Below are 12659 nucleotides of genomic sequence, written 5' to 3' on the forward strand. Positions count from 1 at the left end.
GGTTTTAATGGTATAATTTATTAACATTACTTTTACTATAACAAGAGGAAACTAAGAATTCTGCTTCTTCAAGGAATCAATAAATTCGACTATTCTTTCTTTCTTTGCTTCATTTCTCAGCTCATTAATCATTTTGTCAAAAGCATCCGAGCCCGAAAGGAAGATTTCAATACAATGAGTTGTGTACCCTATCCTGTGATCAGTGATCCTGTCTTGTTGGTAATTGTACGTTCTTATCTTTTCAGATCGATCTCCAGAACCCATCTGTGAAAATACAAGAAATGCTTTTTGATATTCATATAGAAGTGCATTAAAAAATATTTACAGTGAAGTGAGAAATTTTTCTCCTACAAAGATAAAAACAAACCCAATTCACAACAAAATTCAAATTTTTAACAACTTATTTGTATGATTATGACTGAAATCTAAATAAAGGACTGAAAAGTGCCGAAGTATATGATCGAAGTCACTTATGGGACGATAGGCTACGTGGATACATACAAATATTTGGGTCAACTACTATCTTAGAATCAAATTGGGAAGAAAATAAAGCAGAGATGGTAGGGAGATGAAAGAATTGGATTCTAAAGACAATATTCAAAGGAGATTTTTAAAATAAATTAAAAACAAAAGCCCTCAGAAAATGTGTTTATCCATCAAATTGTATACTGTACAGTGCTCAAACTTAAACATTGGCCGGTGAACTTGACAGATGATAAGAAGAAACAAAACAGAAGAAATTTCAAGAAGTAAGTGAGAAACGCAAAAATGTTATAATTTTCATCAAGGGAACCTCTACAAGACAAGACATGATTTAAAAAATGTTCGTTTAAATGGTTAAAGTGAACTATCTGCAACGGGAAGCTCATCTAATCAAGTGGAGATGGGCCGGTCACGTAGCAAGGATGGAAGCTGACAGATGGGCAAAGACATGCACGGAATGGATACCATAGGACAGAACCAGAGGATGGGGACGCTCCACTCTCCGGTGGAGGATTGGAGAAGCGAGTTGTACATTTGTGGAAAAGCTGGACGAAAGTTATTGACAGACACTGAATCTGAAATGCGAAAAATAATCAGATAAATAATGTAAAATATAGGATTTTTGTCATCTAAATATACCTCATAAGAGAGACTTTTGTAGTTTCAAGAATGTGAATAAAGCTATATTATGTGATACTAGCACCAAAAATATCACTAAGAGCAACCAATTAAGAGTAATGAAAATTCTTTGACTGACCTGGAATTTCCTTGTCCTTGAAACGTTTTTCATTTGTTCATCAACCTGAATTTGATAAAGCTTAGCTCGCAGTTTTTTTAAAGCATACGATTTGTTTTTGATTTGTGATCTTTCTGTTTGACACTCAACCGCAATACCTGTTTGGATGATTTCATTCATGTTATTTAAAATCATGTAAATTTGCGAATGTATACTTCCAAGTTTATAATTCAGAACAACACAAAAATAACTGTTTTTGAATGTAATACGAGTAAACAATTAGTATGACAACTAAATTCTGACTTAAAACTCTTCAAAATATGATAAATATATTATTTTAGATTTTAGACGTTTTTACATTCTAGGATTTGGTGCGGTTCTGAGTTTATGAAATAACGATCATAACTATGCAAATAATGATAAACGCTCGTGTATACAAAGATCAATAAACATTCAGTCAAACACTCCGTATTCAGCCTAATTAATAATAAACCAAATCAAATTATCTGAAGAAATCTTAAAACCATTCATCTCACATTATGCAATTGATTAGAGGAAGCAATAAATGCTTTGAGCAAATTTGTTTTCACTCTCTTGTGAGTATTAATAAAAATATTCCACGATCGCTAGTTACTTGTTATTGGAACAATAAATATAGATATGGTAATAGATCTGGATCTATAATCCATAATTGGCTACATTTAGTAGGAACAGAAAATTAATAAAAAACATTTATACATGTATTAGGAGAAACGTTTGACCCATGTAACGGTATAGATAGAAAAAGAGGAAGTTGATTAATGATACTTAACTCTTTTGTAGTCATTCTCGAATTTACTGGAAGTTGATGTATGATACTTGAGTCTTTTCTAGTCATTCACGAATTTACTGTTCATTTTATTACTTGTTTTTATAGTTTCTCACATATTAAATTTCGTATATTAATGTTGGTAATAATTTATAACTTAGAATTCTCACTCATTAATGTAGCTACAAAATTCCTAATCTAATATCACATTTGGGTTAATTTTGTTATTGCTATATTTGGAAATTTCTATCGAATTCTTTTTCAAACTATTTTTGTAATTTCTGTTAATTTTAAATATTGTTATATTATCATAGCAGGATTTTTTGTAATATTCGTGTTTTGATCATTTGTTCTGTTAATCAAGAATGTATAGGATAGCAGCTCCTATTTGTATGAGTACATGCTCGAGAACAAATAATAAAATTATTTGATTTGATTGATGATACCTGTTGGCAAATGAGTGATCCTAACCGCACTGTCGGTTTTGTTGACACTTTGCCCGCCGGGACCTGAAGCTCGTTTCGCTTCAAATTTCAAGTCTTTATCATGTAGATCCACTTCTACCTAGAATATTTCAAAAGCAAACAATTAAGTAAGAGCATATATAATCTAAAAACGAGCAACATTTAGTAAATTTATCAAGACATGAAGAATTTTGGAAAGTAATATGATATTTTATTGTTATATTTTGTAGGAAAGATTGTAAGTATTCGAGTACAGAACCAATTGTACAAAAAGCAATGCTGTACTAGTTAATAGATACTTGAATTCCGAAACGGTGATTACCTTATATTAATAACTAGCCGGCAGGCTTGCTTTGCTTGCACAAACAGACTCCACCTCCGCTCCCCAGATCTATAATAAAATAGGCGAGGGACATAACTTTGCAAGTCAATACTTTGCTATGCTTTGATTCGGCAATGGAGACTATCACTAATATTCTACAACTGGAACATTCTATTATAAATGGATGAGACAGTTAGCTCAAGTTCCAGCTACTATTAATGGAGTATTGAAGTGTATAAGAAAATTAAGCCTGAAATTAGTTTTCCCACAACAATAAAGTAGCCTACAACTTTTTGATTCCTGAAGACCCAATGAGCTGGAAATACAGAAATGATTGATGATTGGATTGTACCTCTGATGGCTGAGCCATGACAGAAACAGACACGGCGCTGGTGTGAATGCGGCCGTACTTCTCGGTGAGAGGAACTCGCTGCACCCGATGTACACCAGCCTCGTAGCAGTAGTGCTTCAAAGCATCACCTCCACTCACAGATATGCTGCCACTTCTTATGCCGCCTGAAATTATTGCATATTACTTACTTTACTACTTTACAAATTGGCAACAGCCTAATTTTGTCAGATTGGCAGTAAGTTGAGGATGGTTTCTAAGCAGTATTTGAGTTCTGTCACTTTATTAGGTTAGCACTAAGTTGAAAAACTTATTTAAAATACATTTATTGAGAAATAATTTTATTGGGCACTTTATGCTTCTATCAGAGGAAGTATAGATAATTTATTAAGGGCCGGTTTCCGAGCCTGAGATTTAGCTAAGTTCTACACTTTAACCGGCTTGAAACTCTGGAGTCAGAAAATTAGCTTTCCGAGCCAGGGCGTTAACTTAGTCGAGGACTCAACGTCGAGTTAGAGATAACGTTAGACTCTGGAGTTTATAAATTTGCTTTCTGAGTAATGGAATTATAAGTCCAAGACTTGAATTAGATTCTCATATCTTTTCGAGTCAAAGGTTTATCAAAGATCGTTGAGTCCAGAGCTTGAAACAGCGTGATTTTAAACCCTCGATTGGGGTAGGATTTACATTTAAGTTCTTGACTTAACTGAGCAAACACAAATCAGTTATTTTTTTGAGTACAGGAGTAGCCTAATAGATGTCATGGAATACCAAATTAAAAAGACAAACATGACAAATACGTCACTGCATTATTGTTAATAAAAATACTTCACATATGAAAAATACTAACATATTATTGTTCATGGAAAATTTCAACTTTAAATTGATAATAAACAACATACTGTAATCACCAGTGAACAAATCTCGCCACTCGTAGTGTAGTTACTTTATTCTCAATTACCTAAATATATATTTTATGTGTGATATTTTCCATGAGGAAATTACTGACAAAGTTTCTTCTCAGAAGTGAAATGTTTTTTCCAAGAAAATGTCACCAAAGTGAATGGATTGCAGACCACGATAGTGTAATTATATCAACCTATATAAGCATTTAACGGCTGTCAAATGAGTCCCGCAAAGCACATGGTTGTTTATATCATTCCATCTTTTCTCATTACCCCTGCACAAACAATAGCTTAAGTCTATATCGTCCAGCAAGAATATAAAATATTTAAAGGTTTATGTCATAATTTATAATAAAATTAAAATTTTAGGCATAAGATAGTTTCTGATCCGACAGAAATTGGATTTCAATCAGTTGGGTATGCATGAGAGTAAGACATTTATTAGATGAAAATTTGATTGACATCAGCCTTACCCAAATCCGAGACTGATAGATCGTCCACGTAATGATCCCAGCCTTTGTATGAAGCATAGCCACAATACATTTCAAGTAAATTGTTTGCAAACAGCATGGCTTCTTGTCCACCAACTCCTGCTCTTATCTCATTATTACATCATTGATTTCATCAAAGGGTTCCACTGGTACCAAATAATTTACCAACTGTAACATAACAAGAAAATAATTACGAAAGTAATAACATTTTAAATATGAGGAATAACTAAAAATACAACTTGTCTAATGTAAGCCACAGAAAGTGAAACGTATTACATCATCTTAATTGCATGGTATGATCAGCATTTCTACATTAAAAGGAATGTTATCTTAAACAAAAATACAATCAATAACCTATTTCGCCATAAGATTGGTTAGACTTTGACCTGTACAGTTGCTGCAGTAACATTGATTGAAATGATTTCAATTTGCTCCAAATTGGATGCAAACCAAACATTGCAAGACTTGCAAGAATGGCTTAAAAGACACACTTGATAAAGATGGAACTCTGAGGATTGAGAAAAGTATTCAATTATTCTAGTGAGTCTTAAACAAAGCCAAAAATCCCCAGTCCATGTCACTGCGATTAACCAACAGGTCTGCATCAATCAATTTGTTTAGAAAAATTATAACCAACTACTGGCCATTTAGAATACATACGTTGTGATTCTGCACACCTATGCAATGTCCACAATATTAAAGCATCATTTGTGTCAAACTCACTAGCCATATTTATTTATTTGTTTACATAATTTGAAACAATCATTAGTTGCAGCACTATCAATGCAGAACTGTCCCAAGAGTGATCCAGTACAAGTTCAACACTCTCTGAAGGTGAGACTGGCTACTATATATCTTTTGCGATTCATATCCAATGAATCATAGAATTAAATGAATCACGTGTCTTGAGACGAGTGTCTCACAAAAGATATACAGTAGCCAACACTTCTAATTTATCTGCCGCCATAACGTTCATACAACATAACATATCCAATGAATCATCGAATCTGATGAATTTAGAAATTAGGTTGTGCTCTAGCCGCGGTGGCTCTAAGCACGCGTCTCGAGTCGTAGATAAAGAATTGCACCTTTATAGTCTCTAGTTGCTCTAGTCTGATAACATACTTCCGACAAAGTGCAAATTCAACAACAAACTGCTCTTAGAATACAGCACTGAACCAATAGAATGCAAGAGCAATAATACGCACTAACTATTGAGAATGTTATGGAGTAGAAATACAGACCAGTAGATCGTTCTACCACATCGGCATAATAGCGACTGAATGGCAGCTGGTGGAGAGTCGAGTGACGTTGATGGCGCGTTTCCCCCTCCACCATCCGCCAAGTACTGCGCGATTCAAAACCGTCCGTTTTCCGAGGTCCATCCTGTATAAGATCACATATAGAATAAGAGTTGTAGCCTCAACACAAATTGTTTCTAGATCAAAGGGTCTGTATTTCTACTCCATAACATTTTCAATTTTCCAGCAAACAGGAAAATAATTAGCAGACATAAAAGTGTGGCTGCATGGGAGAATGTGGGGAAGAGTGGGTGATGTATTGGAGAGGAGAGACTCAACAATGACATAGCCAACTCATTACCACTCCCACGCCCTTCCAAACACAAAAGACTGAGAATTTGCGTACAATAATAGCTGACCACTTAAAAACCCAATGCAACAAATAACCTCGACCTTATTCTCCAACATCTCATCACCTTAACAAAATTCAGTGACAATTCGCAATCATACGATGAAGAGGGGAGCCTAATGCCTCCAAATGAATCCACAATTATTAGCAAAACATGTGAGAACTGATACAAAAAATTGAAAATTTGATATTCAAATTGCATCCACAATTATTAACAAAACATGTAAGGGCCGACGAATAATTGGAAATTTAATACGGTACCTCATTGACCAAGCGAAGTGAGGTCTAAGATTCAAGTCGACGGTTTTGCATTTCTCTTTATGTTTATATTTATGTTCCGCATTTAAGGCAAAACGCAGTAATAGATTTGATAGTAGCATAGTTGTTTACAACAAATTATTAGCAAGGTCTACTGTTCACAGCGCAAGGTCTACTGTTCACAGAACTACTAGTAATATTATTTGTCAAGAGTTCAAGAAGGAAAAAAGAGAAATAAAACATTTTGATACTTGCCTCACGGTCGACTCTTTGAAGCTTCTCAATATATTCTGTTTTTTCAGATTCTATTTGAGCTTTCATTTCTTTATCATCTTCCATGCCTGAAATGAGCAAATTCTTTGTTAATTGACAGTTGTAAAGTTGAATTAAATTAGATAACTTCAAACAGTAATACAAAATGGATTTATCATGAGGCAGAGAAGAGATCACAGCACTTGAAAATTAGAAAACCAGAAGTGGAAACGGCACCATACTAATGTTTATTAGTTATAACAACTCACTAATCTAGATAATAGATTGTCAAAATAGTCTTTTACATGTTTTATTTTGTTGCAGTGGGTTTCAGTAACCCAAACCTAGGAAAGAGTATGTGAAATATTGGACAATTGCCGAAAACCTGAATACTACTTTATACTACGCTTTTACAACGTCAAATATTGACTATTGAATGAGCTGAATACTAATGAACAAAAATAGACAATGTGCAAAAAATATATATCAAAGAACATATGTGACAATAAAAACTAACTACAGGGGTGTCTTATGATCCACCCCATCCTTAGGGTATGATCAAATTGGGTGAGTGTCATGCATGAGCCGAGAAACAAAATCTGGAAAGAGCAAAAGTCCAAAAATGCTGAAAATGGGTTATGATTTTATTATAGATCCTTTGATAAATTTAGTGAATAGTTCAATTATTGATGGTGTTTTTCCACAGACTTTAAAATTAAGTAAAGTCTTAACTGTCCATAAAAAAGGTTGCAAATCCGACTTAAATAACTTCAGGCCGATAAATATAACCACCACTGTGTCCAAAGTTCTTGAGAGTGTTTTGAATATGCAAATAGTAAACTACTTTGAGATTAATGGTCTTTTTAGTAACTCTCAGTTTGGGTACAGATTGGGGAGAAATACAATTAGAGCTGCTGAGGATCTCTATAGGGATTGCTTGGACTCCTTAGAGAATAAGTGCTTCACTCAGGCTAAGTTATTCGATTTGTCGAAAGCTTTTGACACGGTTTCTCACAAACTCCTACTAGATAAACTCTTATTCTATGGGTTTCAGTCCAGATCCATAAGGATGATTGAATCATATCTCAGCAATCGTTTTCAGAAAGTTGCATTCAATGGATCAGAATCTCAGTACTTGCCTGTCTCTCATGGGGTTCCTCAGGGGTCAATATTAGGTCCAATACTATTCCTAATCTACATTAATGACCTCCCAACCATAGTTGACCCTCCAGCTAAGAGTTATCTTTTTGCTGATGATCTTTGTGTGTTTCTGAGCACGGCAACAGAGGCTTCCCTGAATGCTGCTGCACAAGAGGTGACTCAGTCAATTGAGAGGTGGTGCAACTCAAACTTGCTGTGCGTGAACTCCAACAAGGTTAAAGATTTGAGATTCACTTATAATAGGAGACTGCTGGTGGTAGATGCGGAAAAGGAAGCCAAATTTCTGGGATTCACTCTGGACAACTGTTTGAGTTGGTCCAGGCACATTGATAAAACCGCTGGAAAGCTTAATAGAGGAATATTTATATTAAGAAAGTTAAGGACTTGTGTCAGTGTTGATGTTCTAAAGGTAGTTTACTTTGCTCACATTCAGTCACACCTGTCTTATGGTGCTGTATTGTGGGGGTCAAAGGCATATAGCTCAAAACTATTTCGTATTCAAAGAAAGGCAATCAGGCTTATTTGTGGTCTGCCAAAACGCGCTCAATGCAAAGAGAGCTTCAAAGAATTAGAAATACTGACATTTTCCTCTATTTTTGTTCTTCAGTGTCTGACCTATGTGAAGGAGAATTTGAATGGTTTTGTTGAGCAGGGAGTATCCCATGAGCATCAGACTAGAGGCAGGAATAATTTGATCACCAGCCGCTACGAGCATTCTAGCACGCAAAAACATTTCTATTCATTGGTGTGAAGCTTTTTAATATGCTCTCTGAACAATTTAGAGGTTTGCCAAATCTAGTTTTCAAGCAGAAGCTGAAGATATTCCTAATCAGTAACCCCATTTACACTTTCCAAGAGTTCTATGAACTGGCTAGGACTTTGTAAAATTATTAATATTATGTTGAGGTACCTACATTAAGTAAATACTGTATAAACTACTGCTACTTTTCATTTCTGTTTGTTCGTTTTTATTTGTGTGACTGCATTATATTTCAAGACCAGAATATCTTATATTTGAATATTATATATATTTTTAATATCTTTCTTTGTTTGGACATGATATTAATATATCATGATATTGTAGTTCTTTTAGAATAATATCTTTCCAATTATTGTATTGTATGTGTGACATTTGCTGTACATTGTGACGGAGGTAATGCTTCTGAAGACCTCAGAAGCGGTTACATTAAAACTTATTCTATTCTATTCTAAATACGTTGTGACTTGTCTGTACCTTTTAAGAGAAAATGCATTCAGTTAACGAGCGTTAAAAAATCAGCGCGCCTGAGGGGAACGTGATAACTAAGCTCCCCGTCAGTAAAGCTCCTTCTAAAACCACGTTCGAGGGGATAAACTGACGGCGTCAACTGAGCACCTGAGAAAGGAGCTTGGTTGTCGTGAGCGTCCAAGGAGCTTGGATGTCGTCTACGGTCCCGTTATCTAGTCCCCTCTGAACCAGTAGGGGATTTGCTGTCGGGGAGACTAGTTGACACCAGCGTGCAAGGAGCTTGGTTGTCGTCACCGAACCCGACAACAAAGCTCCTCGCACGCTCTGAATGCCGGAGTTTTCGCGAGTAAACTGACATGACATGAATCTCTTTTCATATCATCTGCATAGGCTATGGCATAGAACTATAACCGTGTAATACAGGCCTAATAAACGAATTTGAATGCATAGGTCTACTAACTTTCAACATTACCCAACACATGTAATACAGTATAACTGCCTTTATTAGACTCTCAAGAGAGGTTTATCTACTTCGAAAGATGAGAAGACTAGTGTTGAACGCCTGCTGATGCTGTACCATGCTGTATTTGCCAGCCACATACATTATGGCATCTTGATATGCGGACATTCTCCTGGAATGACATACTCCTGCTCTAGAAGGCACTTCATGTAATGACGTTTAGCGAGTATGATGCACACTGCCAGCCCATATCCCAACGCTTGGGCATTCATACAGTTCATGGCATGTACATACTGTCATTGCTCCTACACGCCAGGAAAAACATCTGCCCATTCGCTAGAAGGGAGGAAGTGCACTCACATGGAACTCGAAAAAGGGGTTGACTTGGATGTGCCGCGCTGTCGCCTGTCAAGAAGGACAGTTTTCCTGTTTTGGCGGTGCAAATGTTCCACTGCCTGCCGAACTCGGTTAGGGCACGCCCAGTCAATGTGTTCAGAAGCTCATTGTCAAAGTGGCTTGTTAGAAGGAGCTTCTACCAGCTAGAAGATTTCTTCGGCGAAAGCTTTGCTGGACTTTGACGCTGCCATGTACCATGTTTAATTCACACAATCTATCCAGGAAGACCTGGCCCTGATCACGACTTTGGATATTTGGATTAAGGTCGAAGTTAGGACTCGCTGCCACACAACCCTTTACATTTCATACTAGAAAAAAATACCATATTAAAAAATCACAATTAACTTTGATCAATCATAATTAATCAAAAGAGAATAGTTGCAAATTATTGAATAGTTATTCAAAAGAGAACAGTGACAAATCAATGTAGAATTGAATGAAAAAGTTTTGTTTTGACAAAAAATGGTTTTTTGACAATTTCTTAGTCTTTTTCATTCAATATGAATAATTACCACAATATCAACTACACAAAAAACAATGTAGAATTATTCCTACAATTCAGATTACATGGAAAAACAAAAATATAAGAGTATAAAGTCTCAATTTAAAGGTTAAAAGTAATTGAAGACTAAACAGTGGATCAAAGTTTTTCTTGGTGATATTTATGGGCTGTTTTTCCAACCTCAGCTCTTTAGATATTGTAAGGGAATACGTTTGATCATCTAATCATTTGAACTCAACAACAATGTGATACAAGGTTGAACTCGTCTTTTCCTCTTCTGTACTCTGTAGATATATTATGTAGCCGGGTCCACACTAAACAAATGTTTGTTAAACATGTTTGCTGAAACAGTTCGAGCAAATTTCATTATGCTTAACAAATGTTTGCCCGTGGCCAGTGTGAAACAAAATATTTGTAAGCAGTGAATTTTTTAAGTTCTACAGCAAACACTGAAAATGTTTAGAAAAACCGTACCGTAATTTGATGTTTGACAAGCAATGATTGTCCAAACTTTTTTAAAATGTTTATCCCTGTGCCCCTCAACAAACATGTTTGCCGAACATTTGCTCAGTGTGGACACGGCTTTAATGCTGGATTCTACGGACCTTAAACTAAGTGCCCCCCAACTATTCTAAAGGAAATCAAAATTGAAACTAGGAATAAATGAATCGACCTCCAATGATACCCTTTAAAGATAGTTTCCTTTGAATTATTACTCACCCAATTTCAATTCTTCTAAAGATGCCAAACTGTCAAGAATACTAACTCTTGAAGACAATAACTGATTTTTCTTAAAGGCCTGCAAATTATTTTTTGAGAATGATCTATCACTTCTATAATTATCGGTAAGAGAATCTAAATGTAACTTTAAGGCATCTTGGTTTTGTAAAATAATGTTTTCAACTGAATCACTGGAAATAGTGCGAATCGGCAGTATATGTAATTTTAAGAAGTATAAGTTTCTTAATTGCTTGGTTTTTACATATTTCCTTATGTGGTTGCAATTAGTCTTATTTGAGTCATAAAATTTCAAAATATTCCTTGTATAATGGAGAGACCGTGGTAGGCACATTTTTAGATGTTGAGGTTTTACAATAATATTTCAACTTCCATGAAAAGTTACTTTGCTATTAGTATTTAAAGAATTTACCATTATCCATACTGAAACTAGCTAATTAATTGGATGGAAAATATTCAACAAAATGAATAGAGAATGTTTAAATATTGAAATGCACTATATAAACAGAAAAGTGCCTCATTCAATAGTTAGTTAAAACAATTTTAGGGTTATGTTGATTTGATTTGATGCAGTGCCTTCTGAATTCTAGTGTAGCAATGCGTTCGATCTGGGAACTTAGACCAGTTATCGAATAGACACGTTGGGAAGTCTATAGTGAGGTCCACGTTGTAATGGCAGTGGATAAAGATAGGAAAACAACGTTGTCGATTCTCTGCCTTAATTAATAATGTTTCTGAACTGTCAAAAACAGATTTGGCATCGTTGCGGAGCTAGAAAACGATAGTACTACCTGCTTTGACAAATTATCATCTCCGCAACCAGTAGTCGACCTGAGAGCAAAGAGCATTTATCGAGCTGAGGTTGATGCTGCTAAAAGGGCGGCCAACATGTCAAAAATTGAATCTGCAGGAAACCCATGTAAAGCTGCCTGGGACCTCATAAACCAGATCTCCAAAGATTGTTCGAGACCTACATGTAAAGCTACACCGGATGAATTCAGCAGCTTTTTTATTGGTGAGGTGGAAAAGATAGTTGCTTCCATGAATGATGTGAGATACAATGCTTCTGGTTACAATAACAACCGAGTGAAGTTAGAACGGTGGAAGGAGGTCAGACCTGCAGATGTTGTTCGTGTTATTCGCGGCTTCAAGAACTCCCACAGTCCTGACGTCCATGGAGTTACAGTTGGTGTGCTGAAGTGTGTTGCAGATGGGATTGCTCTTCCCCTGTCTCATGTGCTCAATGTCTGTATGCAACATGGCTGTTTTCCTGATGTCCTGAAGTTATCCCGCACGATTCCGGTCTTCAAAAAGGGTGACCCTGAGTCTATGAACAATTATAGACCTATATCAATCATTCCTGTATTGGGTAAGGTGTTTGAGGTCCTAATGAAGGAGCAACTTGTGTTCCACTTCGAGAGAAATAATCTTTTTTCTGACGCACAGCATGGCTTTA

The 12659-nt window shown here is 35.7% G+C and overlaps 1 pseudogene; it reads right to left on the reverse strand.

Annotated features, from left to right (window-relative positions):
- Window positions 1–11741, reverse strand: LOC120348760 (annotated as a pseudogene).
- Between the last annotated feature and the right edge of the window lie 918 nt (window positions 11742–12659).

Source organism: Nilaparvata lugens, chromosome 2 (assembly GCF_014356525.2).
Source record: "Nilaparvata lugens isolate BPH chromosome 2, ASM1435652v1, whole genome shotgun sequence".
Lineage (NCBI taxonomy): Eukaryota > Metazoa > Arthropoda > Insecta > Hemiptera > Delphacidae > Nilaparvata > Nilaparvata lugens.